Here is an 18,895-nt window from a genome sequence, read left to right on the forward strand (position 1 = left end):
GGCGTCAATAGAAACTTTTTACTTGTTTGCATGTGAGAACCTGATTTTATTTCATTTTTATTTTTAAAATGATATTTATTACTTTTTCAACATTTTCAACACAACAGTACAAACAAAAAAGAAAAGAGAAAAAACAATACAAATACAATACAAAAACGCTACATGGACTAACAAAACAAAGCAAAAACCAACAAAAACAATTTAAAAACACCTCAAACATTTTCAATATCTTATATTTCATTCACTTATTTCCAGCGACCTCCTCACACCTCCCTTTTTGTATTCCACTTCTATTAATTGTTTCAGCAATTTCTTTCCATCTTACTCTGTTTTCTATCCTATAATTATCTTAACACATTCTTGCCTTATTTTTCCTTTAATTTTCTATTAATCTATTTATACTTAATTCCTTATGACATTTCTACTAAAGCCATATAACTTCATTCCAACATTTTTCTAACATTCCTTAATTTTACAATATTTCTATAAATAGTCTAAACTTTTTCCAGTCTTCTTCCCCCGACTCTTCTCCCTGGTCTCGGATCTTGCCAGTCATTTCCACCAATTCCATATAGTCCATCAACTTCGTCTGCCATTGTCCAACACTTCAGTGTTTTCAAGAAGCAGCCATTCTCTCAACCAGCAGAAAGCAGATGGTTCACAACAAAGTTTAGGGGTCTGGCAGGGCACGTCCACCTCCTTCTTTGGCATCCATCAATATCTTAAATTTTACTCGAGGCTTCCTGCCCTGCCCAACAAATCTAGAGATGTCCCTCTGCCACCTCCTGGAACAATCCATCCCATCCAAAGCTTGCAATGTTTGAAACAAAAGCAACATCCCCAACAACACAGCAACCCTCATCCCCACCACAGCAACTCGGCCCAACAATAACAACTTCAGATTTGTCCATATTTCCAAATCCCCCTTCTCTTCAATCCAACGTCCTTCACAGTTATCCTTGAATAAATTCACATTTCTGGCGGTCATACTAACCCCCAAATACCTCTCTTTCTCAACCGATGTTAGTCCTGTCGCCTCCTGAAACTCTGTCAAGCTTTCCTTTTCCATTTCAGATAGGGCTCTGGTCCTCAAATTCATCTGTTCTTCTTTAAGTTCAATCATAACGAATGTCAGCTTATGTTCATCAGTTTGTATGGATGGGACTCTCCTCTCCAGTTGTATTGCTTTAGATTCAGCAGCAAGGGTTTTTTCCCTGACTTCATCTGCAGTTTGCCATATGAGAGTAGATTCCTGTGTCAATTTCTGGGTGGTTTCTGAATTGGTATTCACCCTTTGTCCTAAGTTATTTAAACTTTCTACAATTAAGTCAATTTCAATATTTGCAGCATCCATTTTCACATTTATCACGTCTATTTTCTTGTGAAGTTGTTCCAGCGAATCGTTTATTTTCAATAATGCAGCCACTAAGGCCTCTTCTGTCGACATCCCGTCTGTTTTTTTCCTTTCTGTTTGCCATAACACTTAAGAGATTCAAGGTCAATTCCAAAGTCTTTTTTATCTTGCAGCTGGACATTCCCCTAGCCCAGCTCCTGTAAAGTAACCAATTTCAAAAGCTTCCACTAGGGGAAAACAGTTTCTATTTGTATCAGTCAGTATGTCCTCTTTTAAACACAGTTTCAATAATCCAAAGTTAGTTTCAATTTTCAGTTACTTTCCTCCTTTTTTAAAAAAAACAACCGGAGACAGTAGAAACAATGTATTCTCTTGTTTAGCTACCTGTCAATGAACATTCCAAAAGACATCGATCCTGCTAGCAGCCCGTTTCCAGGGTCTGAGCGGCAGTATTTTAACTCTCTTAACTCTCTCCTACAGGCGTATTCAGTCCACCACTTCCCCCCCCCCCTCTTCTCTTGTCTCCAAAGGGGGGAGTTAGTTCTTTACCGATGGAAATTTAGTCTTTTACAAAAGGCTTTCCAAGACTTTAGCTTGCAGCCTCCTTGCTTCAGTTTATCTACAAAAGGGGGAGGCGGACTTCCTGTATTGAACCTCCCCGTTTCGATGCCAGATTAAACGTTTAAAAATCCAATTCTTCCCAATTCAGCTCTACTCACGGGTAATTACTTTAGAGTCAAATTGTCCACAGGAAAAAGTCAGTGCTCTCCGACAACAGCTATGCGGCTTCGCTCCGTGGAAGAAGCAGACCACGCCACTCACCCCACATCGCTCCGGATCCCCGAAACCGGTTTCCCCGTGAGTAGGGGAGGCGCAAAAGGTGCCCGCCGAATCCCACATTCACAGGCTTCTCCCGCCTGTGATTTTTACGGGTCTTCGCCTTCGCCATGGCAGTACAGACCCAAATTCCCACAGGGCAAATTCCTCCCGGTCAGAGGAATTCAGCCATTGCCGGAGGCACCAACCCGGAAGTCCGTGAGAACCTGATTTTAGCAGAATCACACATGGACAGTGAAGGGATAAACCTCCTCTCCCTGTGCACTATGATCCACCAAACATGACTGTAATTAATTAAAGAAAAACAAGAAACAGCTGCATACCACACATTAAGCATAACATGCCATAGCAGATGGTCTGATGGGCAGAGATGCTTACCTGACCTCCTGGCAGGTGAATTGCTGCAATTTACCAGAAGAGGGTGGGGCACAGGGAAAGGGAGGATTAAGCCTAACATTGGCCAGTCAGGCTTGTACTGCATGAGTACAAGCCTGACTCAGCCGATGCACTTGCACTGTGACCACTTCATCACCGTTCCAGGTAAGCAGCAGCGACTCACCTGTGAGAGGTCAAATAAGCAATGCCAACCCACCATGTTATCTGCAAATGGTCATGTGTAGTTTGGGCCTTATGCTGATTTATATGGTTAGCTGCAGCTGACTGAATGGCACTGTGCCCTTAAAATGAGAAATGGAGGCAGTAGGTTCTATGGCCCCATTGGATTGATTTGAATCTTGGCAAGTTAAGAAAGGAAAGTTTGAGGATGTTCCATGCTGAATTTGGAGTAGAAAGGATATGAAACAACTTATTTTGAATGAGTTAAGCATGAATGAGTTTTGACACATACTGTGTATTTCCTCTACCCCAACTGGACTTGCTGGGGTGCTTGTAACGTGGAATGGTAGCTTCAGAAGCATGATAGTTCTGTTGCACATGTTTATTCCAGTGAACAGACAAATATAGGATTTTGACTCAACACTCTACCACCGACAGGTAACTAGCTCCAAGAATGTGGTGAAGCTAAAACTAACCATATGCCATAGTCACATCTGTTAAGAATGTAGCAATTAACAGCTGCAACTTCCAAGCATTTTGGAGGTCAGGTAAAGACTGAAAACCCTTAACACAACATGTTACACCAATAAATAAATTGTTAACTGAATAACTCTTATTTTTGATGATTTAAGAGACAAATTCATATAGGATATGAATCACTATTGTCCAAAGGTTGTATTTTAAGTGCTACTCAGAGTAGACCCACTGAAATTAATGTACCCATGTTAATCATGTCCACTAAAATCAATGGGTTTACTCTGAGTGTGAATAATATTGGATATAATTGATTATAGTTTTATGAAATCTCCAGATTCAGTGGCAATACGCCTCTGAACATCCACTGCTGTGAAACAATGAGAGGGGTCTTGCCTTCATATCCTACTTCTGGGCTTCCTGGGGGAATCTGGTTGGCAGCTGGGGAAAACGTGGTGCTGGATTTGGATTTAGTCTGCTCCAGCAGCCATCTTATGCTTTTATCACTTCAGCTAATAGTCTTTCTGTTGCTGTATTGACTAGTCGTTCAGGACTCACAACAGGATCATGCCATCAAATAGAGTACTGGTGGAACCATAATCTTTTAATTTTATATAGGAATCTTTTAATATAAAAATAAAATATGAAAATTGATGAACAGGTAGATGAAATTTAGGAGAAAATAGGAAAAAGTGAGGGGCAAAAGATGGGCATTTAATATTTTTTTTAAATGTGGGTAATATGATATGGGCATGAAGTCTACTTACCGGTAAGTGCTCACCCCTACAGTGTTGTTTTGAGAATAGAGAGAAAAGTACTTTTTTATATTTTAAAATTCCTTCTTCATTGGAGTAAGCCTTACTGTTTTGAAGTCTGAAAAATAGCTCCTTGGACCACAGGTACTATTTCACAATATAAAAACACTTTAAAACTATGGCGTAGGGGTTAGAGTGTTGGACTAGGACTTGGGAGACTAGGGTTCAAATTCCCACTCAGCCATTAAGCTCATTTGGTGACCTTGGGACAGTTACTGTCTCTCAGTCTAATCCACCTCAAAGGACTGTTAATGAGGATAAAATGGCTTCTTGTGGGGTAAAGGTGCTATATAAATGAAATAAACAAATATTAATTTATATTAAGCAGTTGCAGGAAAGAATCAGTGCAGCACTTTTTAAGCATTGGTCCAAATATATTTTACATTTCCTTGACCTAGCTCCAAGTTAATGGATAAGTAGCCTAACCACCTGCCTTAAGTATTTTACAAGTAGAAATGCTCCTCTCTTTTTTTTTTGTCTATGTGTGTATTATGTCTGACATGCTTCAGAATAATTTAGAGAAATGCAGTACCCAAAAGAGCAGTTGTCGCACATTTCAACGGATTTCCCAACTCTAGTTGAAAGCAGCTGCTGAGGGACTTTCAGAGGACTCAAGGAAATGACTACCATGTCAAGAATCTGGCACTCTACGCTCCACCTCACACCCCTCTCCTGAAATCCATGTGTTCAGGCTCATGTCTACATGTCTAACAGGAAATTATCTTAAAATCAAATTATCCAATGATGTGTATAAATTCCCCAAAGAAATCAAAAGCATGCATGTTTACAGGCAAACAAAAATTCCTCATGAAATGTAGTTTCGGGGAGTTAAATGTAAGTTGTGTTTTGTGTTTTGTGTGTGTGTGTGTGTGTGTGTGTAGTTTCAGTTTACATAGATAATAAACAGAAACATGATCTTGTTTCTTTTACAGCAATTTTAAAACATTCTTTATAAAATCTTCTGCCAAAGATTTAAAGCTTAAATATTAAATAGCAGCCAGATGCTGGAATGATTGGTTTTGTTTTATTGTTTTGCATTTTCACTATTTATCTCTTTTTAAAAACGTAACTTAACTACTTGAGCATTTATTTCTGAACAATTATGTTACTCATGGCATTTTTAAGTGTATTTTCTTTAATTAAGAGACACTGTTCATAACCATAGATTTTTCAGAAACTACTGATCTCTATTTCTGAGGTAAACATAAACTATGAAATCTATAAAAAATCTTAAATAAAAATTAAATTCTCACTATACTGCATAGCAGAATGCCTGCTTTTTGTTTGATAATAATATATATCTTCATATGTTAGGAGGCTTTTCATAGATTCTCTTTTTACCATTGGACAATACTAAGAATACTACTTTTATCACATTTGGTTTTCATATAAATACCTCGATGATTCTTGAAGCCTCCTCAAAAAATAATTGTCAGTTGATGAAGAATGTTCATTAATTAATTCCCTTAAGATCTCCTGCTGCATATCATCCAGAACTGATGGCTTGTATAGATTGAGTCTTCTCTTGTATTCTTGCCAGCATTTTAATGCCAGCTCTGTCAACAAGGACTTTGTGCCCTATTTTTCCCCTTCTCCCTTTCTTTTTACAAGGAACAATTCAAATATAGCTCAGTGGCTATAGAATCTATGCAAAATATCCCTGTAAGCAAGGACATTGGCACAGGGTGGGCAGACTCTATGATAAAGTAGGATGAAACAGCTGTTTGTGCCTTCAGCATTTTATGTGTTTTTAAAGCATGTTTTAAAGCCTTATTTTTCACTGTGAACTAGAAAATAAAGAGAGCTGTGCAATTTTTAATGCAAGCAATGTTCTTTATGCAAGCTTACTACAAACATGCTGCCACTTCATTCATGAATATTTTTCCATTGTACTTTATGAAAAGTTGCAAATTGGCAGTATTTGTGCACAAGTCTGCAAAACATTTCTAGGTGTGAGTTAAGCAATGTGGACAACAAATAGTCCTGTGGCACAAAAAATACTTGCAAAATCATTATGGAGTGGTGCCTCCAGACAGTCGCTATTTTGAGAGATAAATTCAATAAAATACAGGAACTTTAGGTTTGCACAGTTAAACCAGATTAAAGGGCTCTGTTGCCCCAGCACAACAAATCCACTTTTTAAAAAAGAACCAGAATTCAAAAGTGTTTCAGAAGTGATGGGAAAATGCATTGAAAAGTGTGTGATGGATGAATGACTAACAGAAACATGCATAAGCACCCTGCAAACAAATCAGAGCAAATAACCAATGAGAACAAGTTATAAGCTAACCTCCCTATCAGCTTTGTGAATGCAATGAACAGCTCATCTGTAGATGCCTATGGAGTATTGTGTACTTCATCAGGTACGTGATATATTATCCTGAGTCACAGAGTAACTTCAGTAGTTTCACCAGTTAATTCAGTAACTATCCTCTCACCAAGAACCTGAGCCTAGACCATTCCATGCAACAGGTTCACAGACCTTAGACAAAGATTCATAACTTAAACATTTACATTATTGTTTTTTTTTGTGTTTTTTTTTTTTGCAAACTGTTTTGAGTTGTTTTTCTACAATCAAGTGATATATAAATTGTCTGAAATAAATAAATATCCACCAAGCCAGACTGGTACCCAGGAATAATCTACTACAATACAGCTCTAGAAGAATAAATGACAGGACCACCAATTGTCACTTTACAGCCCCCAATTACCTTAAAACAATTCAAATGCGCTGCTGTGGGATGGGGGGGGGGGCTTCAGCCTGGCTAGTGCCTTGAGTACCTTCCAGGTCTTGGGATCCTGCACCCAGTGAGTGTTCAAATCTAATAGAAGATTCTGTTTGGGCTACACCACCACATAGTTGCTAGGTAAGAGAGCAATAGCCAGAGTAGTGTGGATGAGCTGAGCTGGAAGCAGGCTTGAAGCTGGAGACACAAAGGCATACTTGCTCTCTGCTGGATCCAAAGCTGTGACTGGTGGAGAAAGAAGATCTATTGGGGTGTTAATGCTATGAGCTCCTCCATATTATGCTCAGGTTGTATATATGTGTAAATAAAACCTATATCTTTAAAGACACTACTGTCTCCACTGACCTTCATTCCAAGAAACCCTGTGTAAGTGCCTGAAACCCCTGAAGACTCTCACCAGTCAGAGATTGAGCTGGCATGTAGCAGTATCATTAAGGATCCACAGTCTGTACTGTGCAATGGGACTTCTCTCACACATGATAGTACTTGCTTCCAGACAGCTCCCCAGCCTAAAACAGTTACTTACTATCAACCACAGGCCACATAGCACAGGGACTAGATCCTACAGCAGACCCGGATACTGTATCTACCCTGTATCCATGTCTACTCTGGCTACTCAATAATCAATAATGTCATCCACAATGTATGGGGCTCAGTCATCTGGTTATCTTCCAGTGTGATATTTGCCATTATCTGCCAGCAATCCCCTTTTGCATTCTACATAATCCAAAAGATCTGTCTCTATGTGCAACAGTAAAAGGTTGCACAAATCTAACTTTAGAAATGGAAAGGAAGGGAGGGAGGGAGGGAGGGAGGGTTTCAACCTCTCAAGACATTCTGTAAGGGATCTTAGAACTGCCATCACCGGACAGAGGAAGACAGAAGATTGTTTTTTTAAACACACTACATTTGCAATCCTTCCTGAGAGTAAGCTCCATTGAATTGTGATTAATTCTGAGACGGCATGCATAGGATTGCACTTTCCATGTATCAATTGGCTTATCAATGCCAGAATGTATGCGTTATCAATAAGTGTGTGTGTGTGTGTGAGAGAGAGAGAGAGAGAGAGAGAGAATATGTTAGTAATTATATTATAAAAGAATAATATAATTATTATTCTAATGCAATTATCACTGCACTTTTTGCATTTCGTTCCCTTCTAGCCTCAGTGTTTCTGATCCTCCAACCATGTGTATGTTTTTATACGTGTGCGCAACTCAGAATAACATTTCATGCGCCTGATAAAGTGGACTGTAGTCCATAAAAGCTTGTGCCATAACAACTTTGTTAGTCTTTAGAGTGCCACAAGACCTTATATTGTTTTTCCTGCAACAGATGGACATGCTTACCACTCCGGCAAAAGTAATATGGAGGCATCTTATATTTTCCTTACAACTTTATATGTTTGTAAATGTTGTGTGACATGTCCATAGCCTGTGAGATATAAATCACAATTGAAGAATGATGTTATGAGGTTGGTTTTAGCCCACTTATTATCGCTTTTATTGATCCCTTTAGTGAAAGGTAAGATGAGAGACGTGGAACTTCTTCCAAGCCATCTCTTTCCCTCTCTTCCCAGTGACATGTAGTTTATCACAATGTGTGATGTGATTTCCGTCTGCTGTACTTCCTGCCTTGACCAGCCAGTGATCTGAAATAGGAAAATGTTCAGCATGATAACATCACATAATGTGTGTACGATAAACTATCCATTACTAGAAAGACTGGGAAAGAGATAGAGAGCAGCAGCAGCTCCATGGCTCTTTTAATGTGTAGTTCTGGTGCCCTACGTGCTCTTGTTAAAAGAGTGAGCACAACTGCAGGAACAAACTTATCACAGTGGCAAAGATCCAGCACTCATAATATACTGTTAGACATGGTTTCATGGTTTGTTCCCAATTGATATGATTTTATCATTAGATAATCAGTGCTGGCCCAAACCATTTTTCTCCCGGAAGCAGAGAGCAAAGGATCCCTGCCCCACCCCTTTTGTTTGGGCAAGAAGCACTTTAAAAAAAAGTCTGGCTGTACCAGTTTCTGCCTTGTCTATCCTTACTCCCACCCTGCATGGTGCTGCCTGAAGCAGGTCACTTCCCCCTGATGCATGCTATGTTTAGATGTTATGCAGTTCTGTTTTAAGAGACCCTTCACAGATTGTATAATCAGAGAATGTTCTGCATTTGTGCAAAATCTCACCTTTCATCTGTTTTTAAATGTGATGATGGCCAGGGAAGTGTCATTGCTTTCTTTTTTAACTGAAGAGAAAGAAAAGGTTGAGCTTGAGTAAAGAGAGTTACAGAGGTCGGGGCAAAAGCTGAAAGTCGGGGGGGGGAGCTCACAGCTGGAAGGAATCTGAATGCAAAACTGAGTTTTAACAGAAAATTCCAGAAGATTGCAAATACTGAAGTATTTCAAAATGGGTTAATTAGTCTATTAAACAGTGCCAGAAATATATTAAATTCTGGGGCTTCAGAATGAAATGCGCATGTGGTAAGGAATATAGTATATGGAGGGAAGGCGTGTGTATAGAACCTGAAGATACTCCTTTTCTGTGCATACAGCACTGGACAACACCTGTTTGGTGGGGATTGATTCCACGAACCCCTTTCCCTGCATATTCGGTGGGGTCCCTGAATCAGTGCTAATTTTACTTCAGGGAGTTCAATAGAGTATAGTTGCCATGGACTCACAACCACTTGAAAAGAGGCCTTGTAATAGTGTCAGAACAAAGATCCCCATTGGTGGTCTTAAGAAAACAGTTTGGCATAGAGACATGCTTCCAAGCTTACTTCACACAATCAAACACAGTCATTCTCTTTCACACACACTTACCCACATACATAAATAAACAGTAACTCATTATCATACACAGACCCAGAGATCAGCCCACACTACACAGTATAGAAGGTCACAGCCACACCCTGGCCTTAGTAAATGAGCAATAACATGTTTGTATTTATTCATGTATTTATATTATTCATTGTATTTATACCACTTAATTTCAGTATGGCTTCTAAGTGGTTGTGGTTACACACACACACACACACACACGAAAGAGCAGCAGTACATAGCACAATATCCAGTTTATTAGGCTTATCATCACATCAAATGTCCTATGCACATTTACTTGAGAGAAAGCACAACAAATCTTAGTAGTGCTGGCTTCTGATTATGTAGGTTCCACTTGTAAAACAAATTGATCTTCAGCCAGTTAAAATGCAACCTCCAGCTTTTAATTATAAATGCAAACAATCCTGCAAAGAAGTGTTATCAATGGAACTGCTAGCATGAAGTAGGAGCTTCATCAGTGGAAAAGAAAAACATGTCCAGCATTTGACACAAGACACTTCTAAGATTATTTTCAATTAAGCACAGCTCTTTGCTGTAAACATCAGTTCACCATTAAGTATCAAACTTTTTGTCTTTATTTGATTTTTAAAGATCGGACAGGCTACCCTTCTTCCTTTTCTCTATCTTACTGGATTCCCAGTGTTGTCTTTGTTTTCATTACATATATTTTTATTATTGGAGGAAATGGTTTCACACTGAATCCAAAACACAGTAAAAAGCAATCATATATATGCACACAATAATGTTTGCACAGCTTCCACTAGTTTCAATAGGGAATGTAAAAGAGAACTTCCCACTGGATTTTTTCGTTAAGGTGTTAGAGATAAATTTAAAACTAGGTTCAGGGACTTGAGTTGGTTGTCTTTTTCAATGTTTAATGATTTATTTGCTCTGCTTGAATCAAGCTATTATCCATGCAGCGATAATTGATCAAGCAATTGTGTTTTAATTGTCTTAACAGAATGACTCAGTGATTCATTCCTCTTTGTTTTGTTTCACTAGAAAGTCATAATCTTTGCTCAGATGGTTAACTGCCCACCCACTTTGTCTATTAAACCAATCTGCCAGCTTTGGTTTATTAATCCCTATTGAACAGTCTAATGTGACAGTTCCCCTATACTTGGCTACTGTCTACTTCTACTACACTAAATCTGTACATTTTCAAACATATCTAAGGCTTTAAAGTTTCATGAAAAATGACAATATCATTTCTTTTTAACTGGCCACACTATTTTGCTTTTACAGTGATGAGTACAGTGTTGTATCTGATTAGCAATCAGTGAGTGGAGATAAAATTTAGCAGACATCATTTTTACAATAGAGGTAATCAATACAAATGAAATATTATCATTTTTTCTACCATTACTAATCTTACCACATATGTAGCAGGCAGTTAATGAAAACTCAAACCTTGGAAATAATATTAAAATTCCATTGTAAGGTTCAAAATGAACAAAAAATTTGATTTACGAAGAAAACTTATTTGGTCAGCAATTTTGAATAGCAACCTTCCCAATTCCTGAATTTTTTTTATTCCATACCAACACTAAAACGTTAATCCATTTTATCTTACTAGCACATTAACAATGCAATCCTATGCATGTCTACTCAGAAGTGTTCCACACTAGGTTCAGTGGAGCTTAATTCCAGGTCAAGTGTGTATATGGCAGGGATGAGAAACTGCTTTCAGCCTGAGGGTCACTTTCCCTTCTGGGCATCCTTCAAAGGGCACCACATCTCAGTGGTGGGCAGGGCCAAATTCATAAGTGGGCAAGCAATGAATGTGAATTTTACCTTTATTTAGTAAGTTGATCTTTGTCTACATACACAAACCTACCTCTCCATACTTCACCCAGGAAAGCAAGAAGACAAAAACAAAACAAACCCTACAGAACAGCGAATTTATGTCACCATACAGCAACTTCTAGTATGGCTGTAGCATGTAGGTCATGCTGAATTTTTAAACTTTCAAATTCCAAAAATGGGGTGGCTGGCCGTGGTAGCAGAGAGCTTCATAACAAAGCCACCCAGCACACCACTCTGCAGGTAAAGCTTGATAAACTGTGCAAATAGCAGTTCACCAGGAACTCTAAAAAAGAGATTTACACTTGGCAGTTGCTCAGGCAAGGGACCTGGATGCTCAGCTGCACTCCAAAAAGGTTGAATTGGTAACTTCCTTGTGTGGAAAACAAAGCCTCAAGAAAGATTTTCAAGGTCAGAGTAACAAAACATCTCTCTCAAGAAAAAGATGAGTGATTCCAAAAGACAATGAGGAGAACAGATATGGAAAGCAAAATGAAAACTCAAAAGGAACAAAATGACATTTCTAAAGAACCTTCATGTTGATGAGCTAAAGAACAAGAAGCAAAATTACAAGAGCAGGACACAGTTTCACCATCACTAGGAATTTGAGAGTAAACTGTTGAATGCTTTCAAAGAGCTCAGAAAGGAACAAGAACAATAGGTTCAGGAATATGAATATCAGGTGGAGCAAAACTTTGATGCCAAAATGGAAAACATTCAGCTTTCTGTGGCAAAGCAGAATGATATTGCCAATTCTGCTCAGAAAGAACTTGGACAAAGAAAATTATGAGTTGATTCTCTGATGTCACAAAATGCTACACTGGAAGCCAGGAAGGGAGATCTGGGGACTAGAATAAGGGAGCTGGAGAACACCATTGTCCATGGATGACACTCATCAAAGTGATACATAGCTGAAAAGGTAAATTGTAGAAATGCAGTGGCATATCCCTTGCAGATGACCATAGTGCATTGCAGTGCACTGATATCTATAGCAGTGACCAGAGAAGAAATAACCATAGGGAGGAGCACTGAGGGAATAAACACCATGGCACATCTGCAGCAACACAACCAGGTGCCTTCCTCTGCCCCAGCTGCAACAAAACATTGTTGAATGGTTTCTTTAGATATTAAGGTTCATTATTGTTTCACAAGATGTGTATCTCTTTAAAGGCCAGAGCAAATAACATGACCTAGATTTACAGCTGTGAAGCAGAATGGCAGGTGCTGTTAGGTTGTGGTAATTAAGTTGTGTCAGCAATTGGGTATGGTATATAGGGAGCAGCATGTAGCTCTCTCAGTACCCTGGTGAATGGGTCATACTTATTGATATAATGTAATTTGTTATTAAAAACAAAGCAAAAGTTACTTTTGCGTTTCTTGAATATGTGGTCTCCCTAGTACGCCTTCTGCAGCGCAACTAATGTCAAAAATAACCAACAAACATGTGTCTGGTGAAAAAAAGGAAGTGGACACTTGCAAAGCAGCAAGCCCGCAATACACATTTCAGCATACTCCATCTTCAGGAAATATTCCCATAGATAGAAGATATAGACAATGAAGTAAAATTAATCAAAATTAAAAACAAGTCTGTTCAGGACCAGTCACTAAGTGGTTGACCAGTAAGAAGGCAGCATAGAAACCAGTCTGACATAATGTACCCATTTTTTTACTCAATTTACCCTTAAGGTTGGTCAACTAGTTACAATCTAGGGTCTTACAGAAAGTTTAAGCCCAGGTTCTGGTGTGCTTGTTTGGAAATCCCTGAAGTCTTAGGGAGTTGGAGAGAACATTAGGATTATGCTCCTTGACACTCTTGGAAAACAAACTGCAGGTGGAAAGGTGACTTATGTAGAGAGAGGAAAGGGAGAAATGGAGGCTGATACGGGGGGGGGGGGATAGATCATCATAGTTGGCAAAATGGAAGTCAGAGCTACCCATAGGCATTTATGTTAGGGGGCAGGCTTCATGTTGGGGGGGGGCAGACCGCAGTTACCGTAAGTATTTTTATTGATTTACTTGCTTGGGAGGCAGTTGCCTCCCCTGCCCCCCTTGGCTATGCCCATGAAGCTACCCCACAATATTGTCAAGAGAAGATGGTGACCATCTGTAGAAGCTTCTTTCAACCAAAATGGTACTCTACCATCTTCCAGGAACTCTTTAGGATGCATAAGCTTGAGGCATGAAAGCCTTATTGGACCTAAGAATATATCACCCCAGATGGTGTAAGTTGCATTGTGTCACAATGCGTCTCACCTTGAGCAGAGGTAATCAAACTAGAAGAGTGTGCCTTCACACTCCTTGATGAACAAAACTACTCATGAGGCCTGAAAATGCAAATCACAAAGGACTCCCATAGGTACAGTATAGTGTTAGGATATTGATGGATGGCAGATTATAGCTCCTGAACACTTATCATCTTGATGTAGTTTTTCAAAGTCTTAGGAGACCCTTAGTTTTCCAGCCTGCAGTGAAATTCTGTAACATCATTCAGTGCTGGGCAGTATTTTTGAACTGAATGGCAAGACCCTGCTTAATGAGGAGGCTTCTAAAAACCTTCCAATTCCACCTAAAATGGCTTGCTCCAAAGAGACAGCCAGCAGAGGTCTCTGTCTACTGAGCAAGGCGCACACACACACACTCCACCCCTCCACTTGAAAAATGGTTTAATTTTGTTCTCATGGCAGGGTGCTGGGGTACTTTAGTCCTCCTTGATAGTTTGGTAAACAACACAACATGTACGCATAATTAAGGGAGGAGAGCCTTTAATTCATTAACACCTAGTAGTAAAGTAGTGCTATCACTTTAATTTTGTTGTGGCATGGCTGCAATGTAGTCTGTTAGTCTGATTTATGAAAGCTGTCTGTATGGGAAGATATTGGGCTTGTGATGGACATTCAAAAGACAGTAGTGGGGAGTGGAGATGCTAATATCTTTCTTCACCCTATCTATCATCCCAAGCCAGTTCAAAGTCTTCAGTAGAATGCAGAATAATTCTGCCTTGCTCAGTCCACACCTGGTCTGTGTCCAGTTCTGGGAATCATAATTTAAGAAGGATATTTACAAGCTGGAAGATGTGCAGAATAGAGCAACCTAAGGCTGTGGAAACCAAGCTTTATGAGGAATGGCTGAAGGAGCCGGGTGTGTTTAGCCTGGAAAAGAGGAGACTGAAAGGAAATATAATTTAAAGGGCTGCCACATGGAAGATGGAACAAGTTTGTTTTCTCTTGCTCTGGGAGGTAGGAACCAAACCAATGGCTTCAAGTTACAAGAAAGGAGATTCTTACACATCAGGAAGAGCCTTCTGACAGTAAGAGCTGTTTGACAGTGGAGCAGACTCCCTCAGGAGGTTGTGGACTCCTCCTTCATTGGAGGTTTTTAAGCAGGGCTTGGAAGGCCATCTGCCATGGATGCTTTAGTTGAGATTCCTGCTTGCAGGAGGTTGGACTAGATGACCCTTGGGGTCCCTTCCAACTCTATGATTCGAACAGAAATTCCAGGTGTGTTTGTGAACAAGAACACTTTTCTGAAGTGCACATTTATCATAGCTGGATGGGTTGCATTTTAAAGCTCAGGGTTTGGTTAGGGCTTCGGCATTCTGTTAAAAAGAAGGATGTACCTGTTGCTACAACTCTCAGTGTTACAACAGGTTTATTTTAATATGCTATTTCCCCTGCAAGGATTTATTTCAGATGGGTTTCTTCATCACCAAATATTTTAAAATAGTTATTTAATCTTAAATATATTAATACCACTCTTCACCTCCAGTGTGTTAGCAGACCTAAATATATAATTTTGGTACTTACCAATATTCAGAATGTTATATAGGAATAAGCTGGCTTTGAAATTTATGTGGGGCTTTATTTAATAGAGGGGGTGATCTGCTGAACCACTTGCTTTATATTAAATACAGTTAATGATTGTTTTGGCAAGCCATAATATTATACTCTCTCTTATTTCAAAGAAATGAAGCAATCAAAAGAGTTGGGTGGGCATTCCTTATGCAAGTTTTATCATGCTGTATTTCAGCAAACTGTAGACCTCTCCTGTGTAACAAGATTTCTTAATAAAAAAAGCATAATATAATAATATCTAAACCCAAAAGTTTTAAACAACCCCAGTGTTATTAAGCCATCAGTAATTTAAAACTATTCCTGCCCAGTATAGAAAGTGTGCTTTCACAATGCAGCAGAAGCACATCTGAGAGTGCATAAGAATCATGCAAAGGCCACTGGAAATAGGTAAGTCTACAAGGCTTTTTGAAAGGATTACAGACCTCATGAATCCCAACCAGCAGGCCCAATAGTCAAGTATGACAAATGTTGTAACACAAAACATCAGGAGGGCAGCAGGTTGGAGAAGGCTGCAATGCAGTACTCCTATTGCTGTTTGTTGCAAGGCAGCTGGGCTGTGTAGTCTTTGGAGGCCAGGAATGCCTGAGATTTGCCAGAGCTGAGAGAAATCATCTGTGTGCTTCCACAGTGCTGCAGGGTTCAGAAGAGTTGTGGACTGGGTCCTTCGCCTTTTACTGCACTGAAGCCAGGATAGAATTTTAAAATGCTATAAAGCTGCAGTTGTAAATACACACACACACACACACTCTTTCACATTCCCTCTCTCTCTCTCTCTCTCACTCACACACACACACACACACACACACAGTCTGTCTTCAGTTGGATTTATCACTAAAATACTTTAAACTGATACATTTCTTCCACTAACTTCGTATTCTTATTGATACTGTGCAATGTTTTACATGTTAAAGATCCAAAGATGGTTTCAAATCTTACCATTTATCAAGTCTAACTCATATTATGAAATCAGGGAACTAAAATGAAAATATAAAGTAAACCTAGTAATGAATGGCACATGATTATTTATGGCTGCTAAATTATGCATTATAAATTACTCTTTAACTTGTAGGCTACTAATCACTTCACTTACTCATTTCAATAAATAATCCTATGAGATAAGTCAGGCTAGTCAAACATGAGGCACCCATACATTACACAGATGCCAGCTATGTACTGTAACCCTCACATGCTTTATAAACCTTCCGCTTTTGCAATATTTGGAAGTCTGGAAAAAGCTAGAGAATTATCAACCACCATGCAAACAGCAATATGGGGACTTGACTTTGCCAGGCCCAAATTATATGACTGCATACCACAGATACGATACTTGAAACTAGATTATAAGTGCTTTTTGCACTTTATGCATGGCCCAGGCATATCAGGGTTCATCCAGTGTTTACTTTGGTAAATGCAACATGAAAGGAGGAGATGACCATTTCCAAACACTTGAGGTCATGCAATGAAAACATGCTGATAAGCTGAGATTTCTCTCAGCTGCCTATCCATGACAAGTTTTTGCATATATGCATCTCCCCTTCACACTTTATGAATAATGTCTAACTCGGACATTGAAATCAATGGGCTTCAATGGGTTTACTCTGTGCCCGACTAACATAGTAGAGCACTCTGTGTAGCATGGCAAACAGCAGTAATCTGCTGTTTAAGAGAGTTTCCTTTAGCAGAGAACTTTCAGACTCATTCATTTGCTTCATCCCAACAGTAATCAGCAAAAGAAAAAATGTGTTGCCCTCCAGACTTATTTGGACTTTTGTTTCTATCAGTCCCAACCAACATGGCCAGTGTTCAGTGACAATAACACCTGTAATCCAAAACATCTGGAAGGCATCAGGTTGGCTACCGCCCTTTTATTACAATAAAATGTGAAAAAATGAAGGGAAAGGGCATTTTTTTAAAAACACTTGTCCAAGTTAAAATAGTGAGTCATTCCCAGATCAGGATTTTTTAATAGCCACGATTTCTAGACCAAGACTTATTTCAATTAGATTATCAACTTGAAATGATCGTTTGCTTCCAGAGGGGTAGTCATGTTAGTCTGTTGCAGCTAAAAAACAACAAAGATTTTTGTGGCACCTTAAAGACGAACTGATATACAGTGGTACCTCAAGTTACAAACGCCTCAGGTTACAAACTCTGCTAACCTGGAAGAGTTTCCTTGAGTTGAGAACTTTGCCCCAGGATGAGAACGGAAATTGTGTGCCGGCGGCACAGCGGCAACAAGAGGCCCCATTAGCGAAAGCACGCCTCTAGTTAAGCACAGTTTCAGGTTAAGAAGGGACCTCCGGAACAAATTAAGTTTGTAACTAGAGGTAACACAGTAATACACATTTCCATGTGATAATTTTTCAAACCAAACCAAGGAATCTGTTATAACTTAACACACAGTAACAATATTACCTTAAGAACAACTGGACAGTCGTTTTATCTAGCAGCTATGTGATTATTTGCACAGGAGTGTTTAGGCATTTAATCTATGGGTGCTTCCCACATTCCTTTTGCTTTTCACTACCCAGAAAACTTCACATGACCTAAAGTGAAGCAAACCCTAATGAGAAGGCATTTGAAACGAGTTCTTCTAATTAATACTTCAGTTTGGTAATGAGTCCATTTGGAAAATGACTGCTTTCTGCAAGAGGAAAATTTGGGTGTATTAGGAAAAACGAGTGCACCAACTGTTATACAAAGCAGCACAGTGGCAAATGGGATCATGCATTAAGGTTACTGACTCCATCACAAAGCTACAATTCTTAGCAAAATGCCAAGCCCTGCAGCAGCAGCAGCAGGCTTCAGTAACGCTGCATTTGAAGCTCTACCATCACCTTCTGACAGCGGTGCTGTGTGAGAGCACTTAAACTGTATTGTTGAGGGCAAAGTGGGAGTAACACTACTGATCATCTTTTTACACTTCCTGACATTTTTGGCCAAGACCAGGAGAAATGTGTGGGAGCACCAGGTAGAAGTAATTTTTCCAACAAGGGAAAAGAGAACTGGAGCCCGGCTGCTCTTCTTTCTTTGCCAGGGACCGGATCCCATAAAACTGTTACTCCACTGGTGCAAGCCAGCTGTCATTGCTTCAATGGTCTCTTTCTGGCAGTTTGGTACCTCCAGGAGCTTTGCTTTGAAGAAGAAGAAAAAAGGAAGTCCTCTCGCTCAGAATCACTAGAGCTCAGTTTTAAATGTGTTTAAGGCTCAGGGGAGCCAAGGAGTAATTTGGAGAGTGAATCCAAGGTCTTTCCAGGAACCCTCCGCTACCCATCTGAGCTTTCTTCGCAAAAGTTGTTCGTTTTAGCATCTCACCCCTTTCCCCGCAACAATCCAGCACAAGGCAGCTGAAAACGGGAAAGGTGTGCACTGCCTTCTCCGGCATCTCTGCTGAATGTGGGTTTTATTCTGTTAAACCTCAGCAACACGTACCACCACAGCAGAGGTAACGAATCAATTCCAGGAGGGTTGCCCCCCTCCTTCGCCTCTCGTCTCCCCCTCCTCCCATTCATGGCTCCTCCAAAGCCGCTTGCAAATTGCTGCTTTGTAGTTTCCCTGCGATGGAGCAGTAGGACCCAGGGGCCTGCCTCAGCCACCAATAGAAGCTCA

General features: G+C 39.7%; 1 long non-coding RNA gene across 1 annotated transcript in view; it reads right to left on the reverse strand.

The window, feature by feature from the left end:
- LOC309531388 overlaps positions 1–6,504 on the reverse strand; it is a 57,901-nt gene extending 51,397 nt beyond the window's left edge. Inside the window, exon 1 of the long non-coding RNA XR_014219284.1 lies at positions 5,432–6,504. This is a non-coding gene — a long non-coding RNA (uncharacterized lncRNA). The remainder of the gene's footprint in view (positions 1–5,431) is intronic.
- Between the last annotated feature and the right edge of the window lie 12,391 nt (positions 6,505–18,895).

Source organism: Podarcis vaucheri (genome assembly GCF_965113315.1).
Source record: "Podarcis vaucheri genome assembly, chromosome: 4".
NCBI lineage: Eukaryota > Metazoa > Chordata > Lepidosauria > Squamata > Lacertidae > Podarcis > Podarcis vaucheri.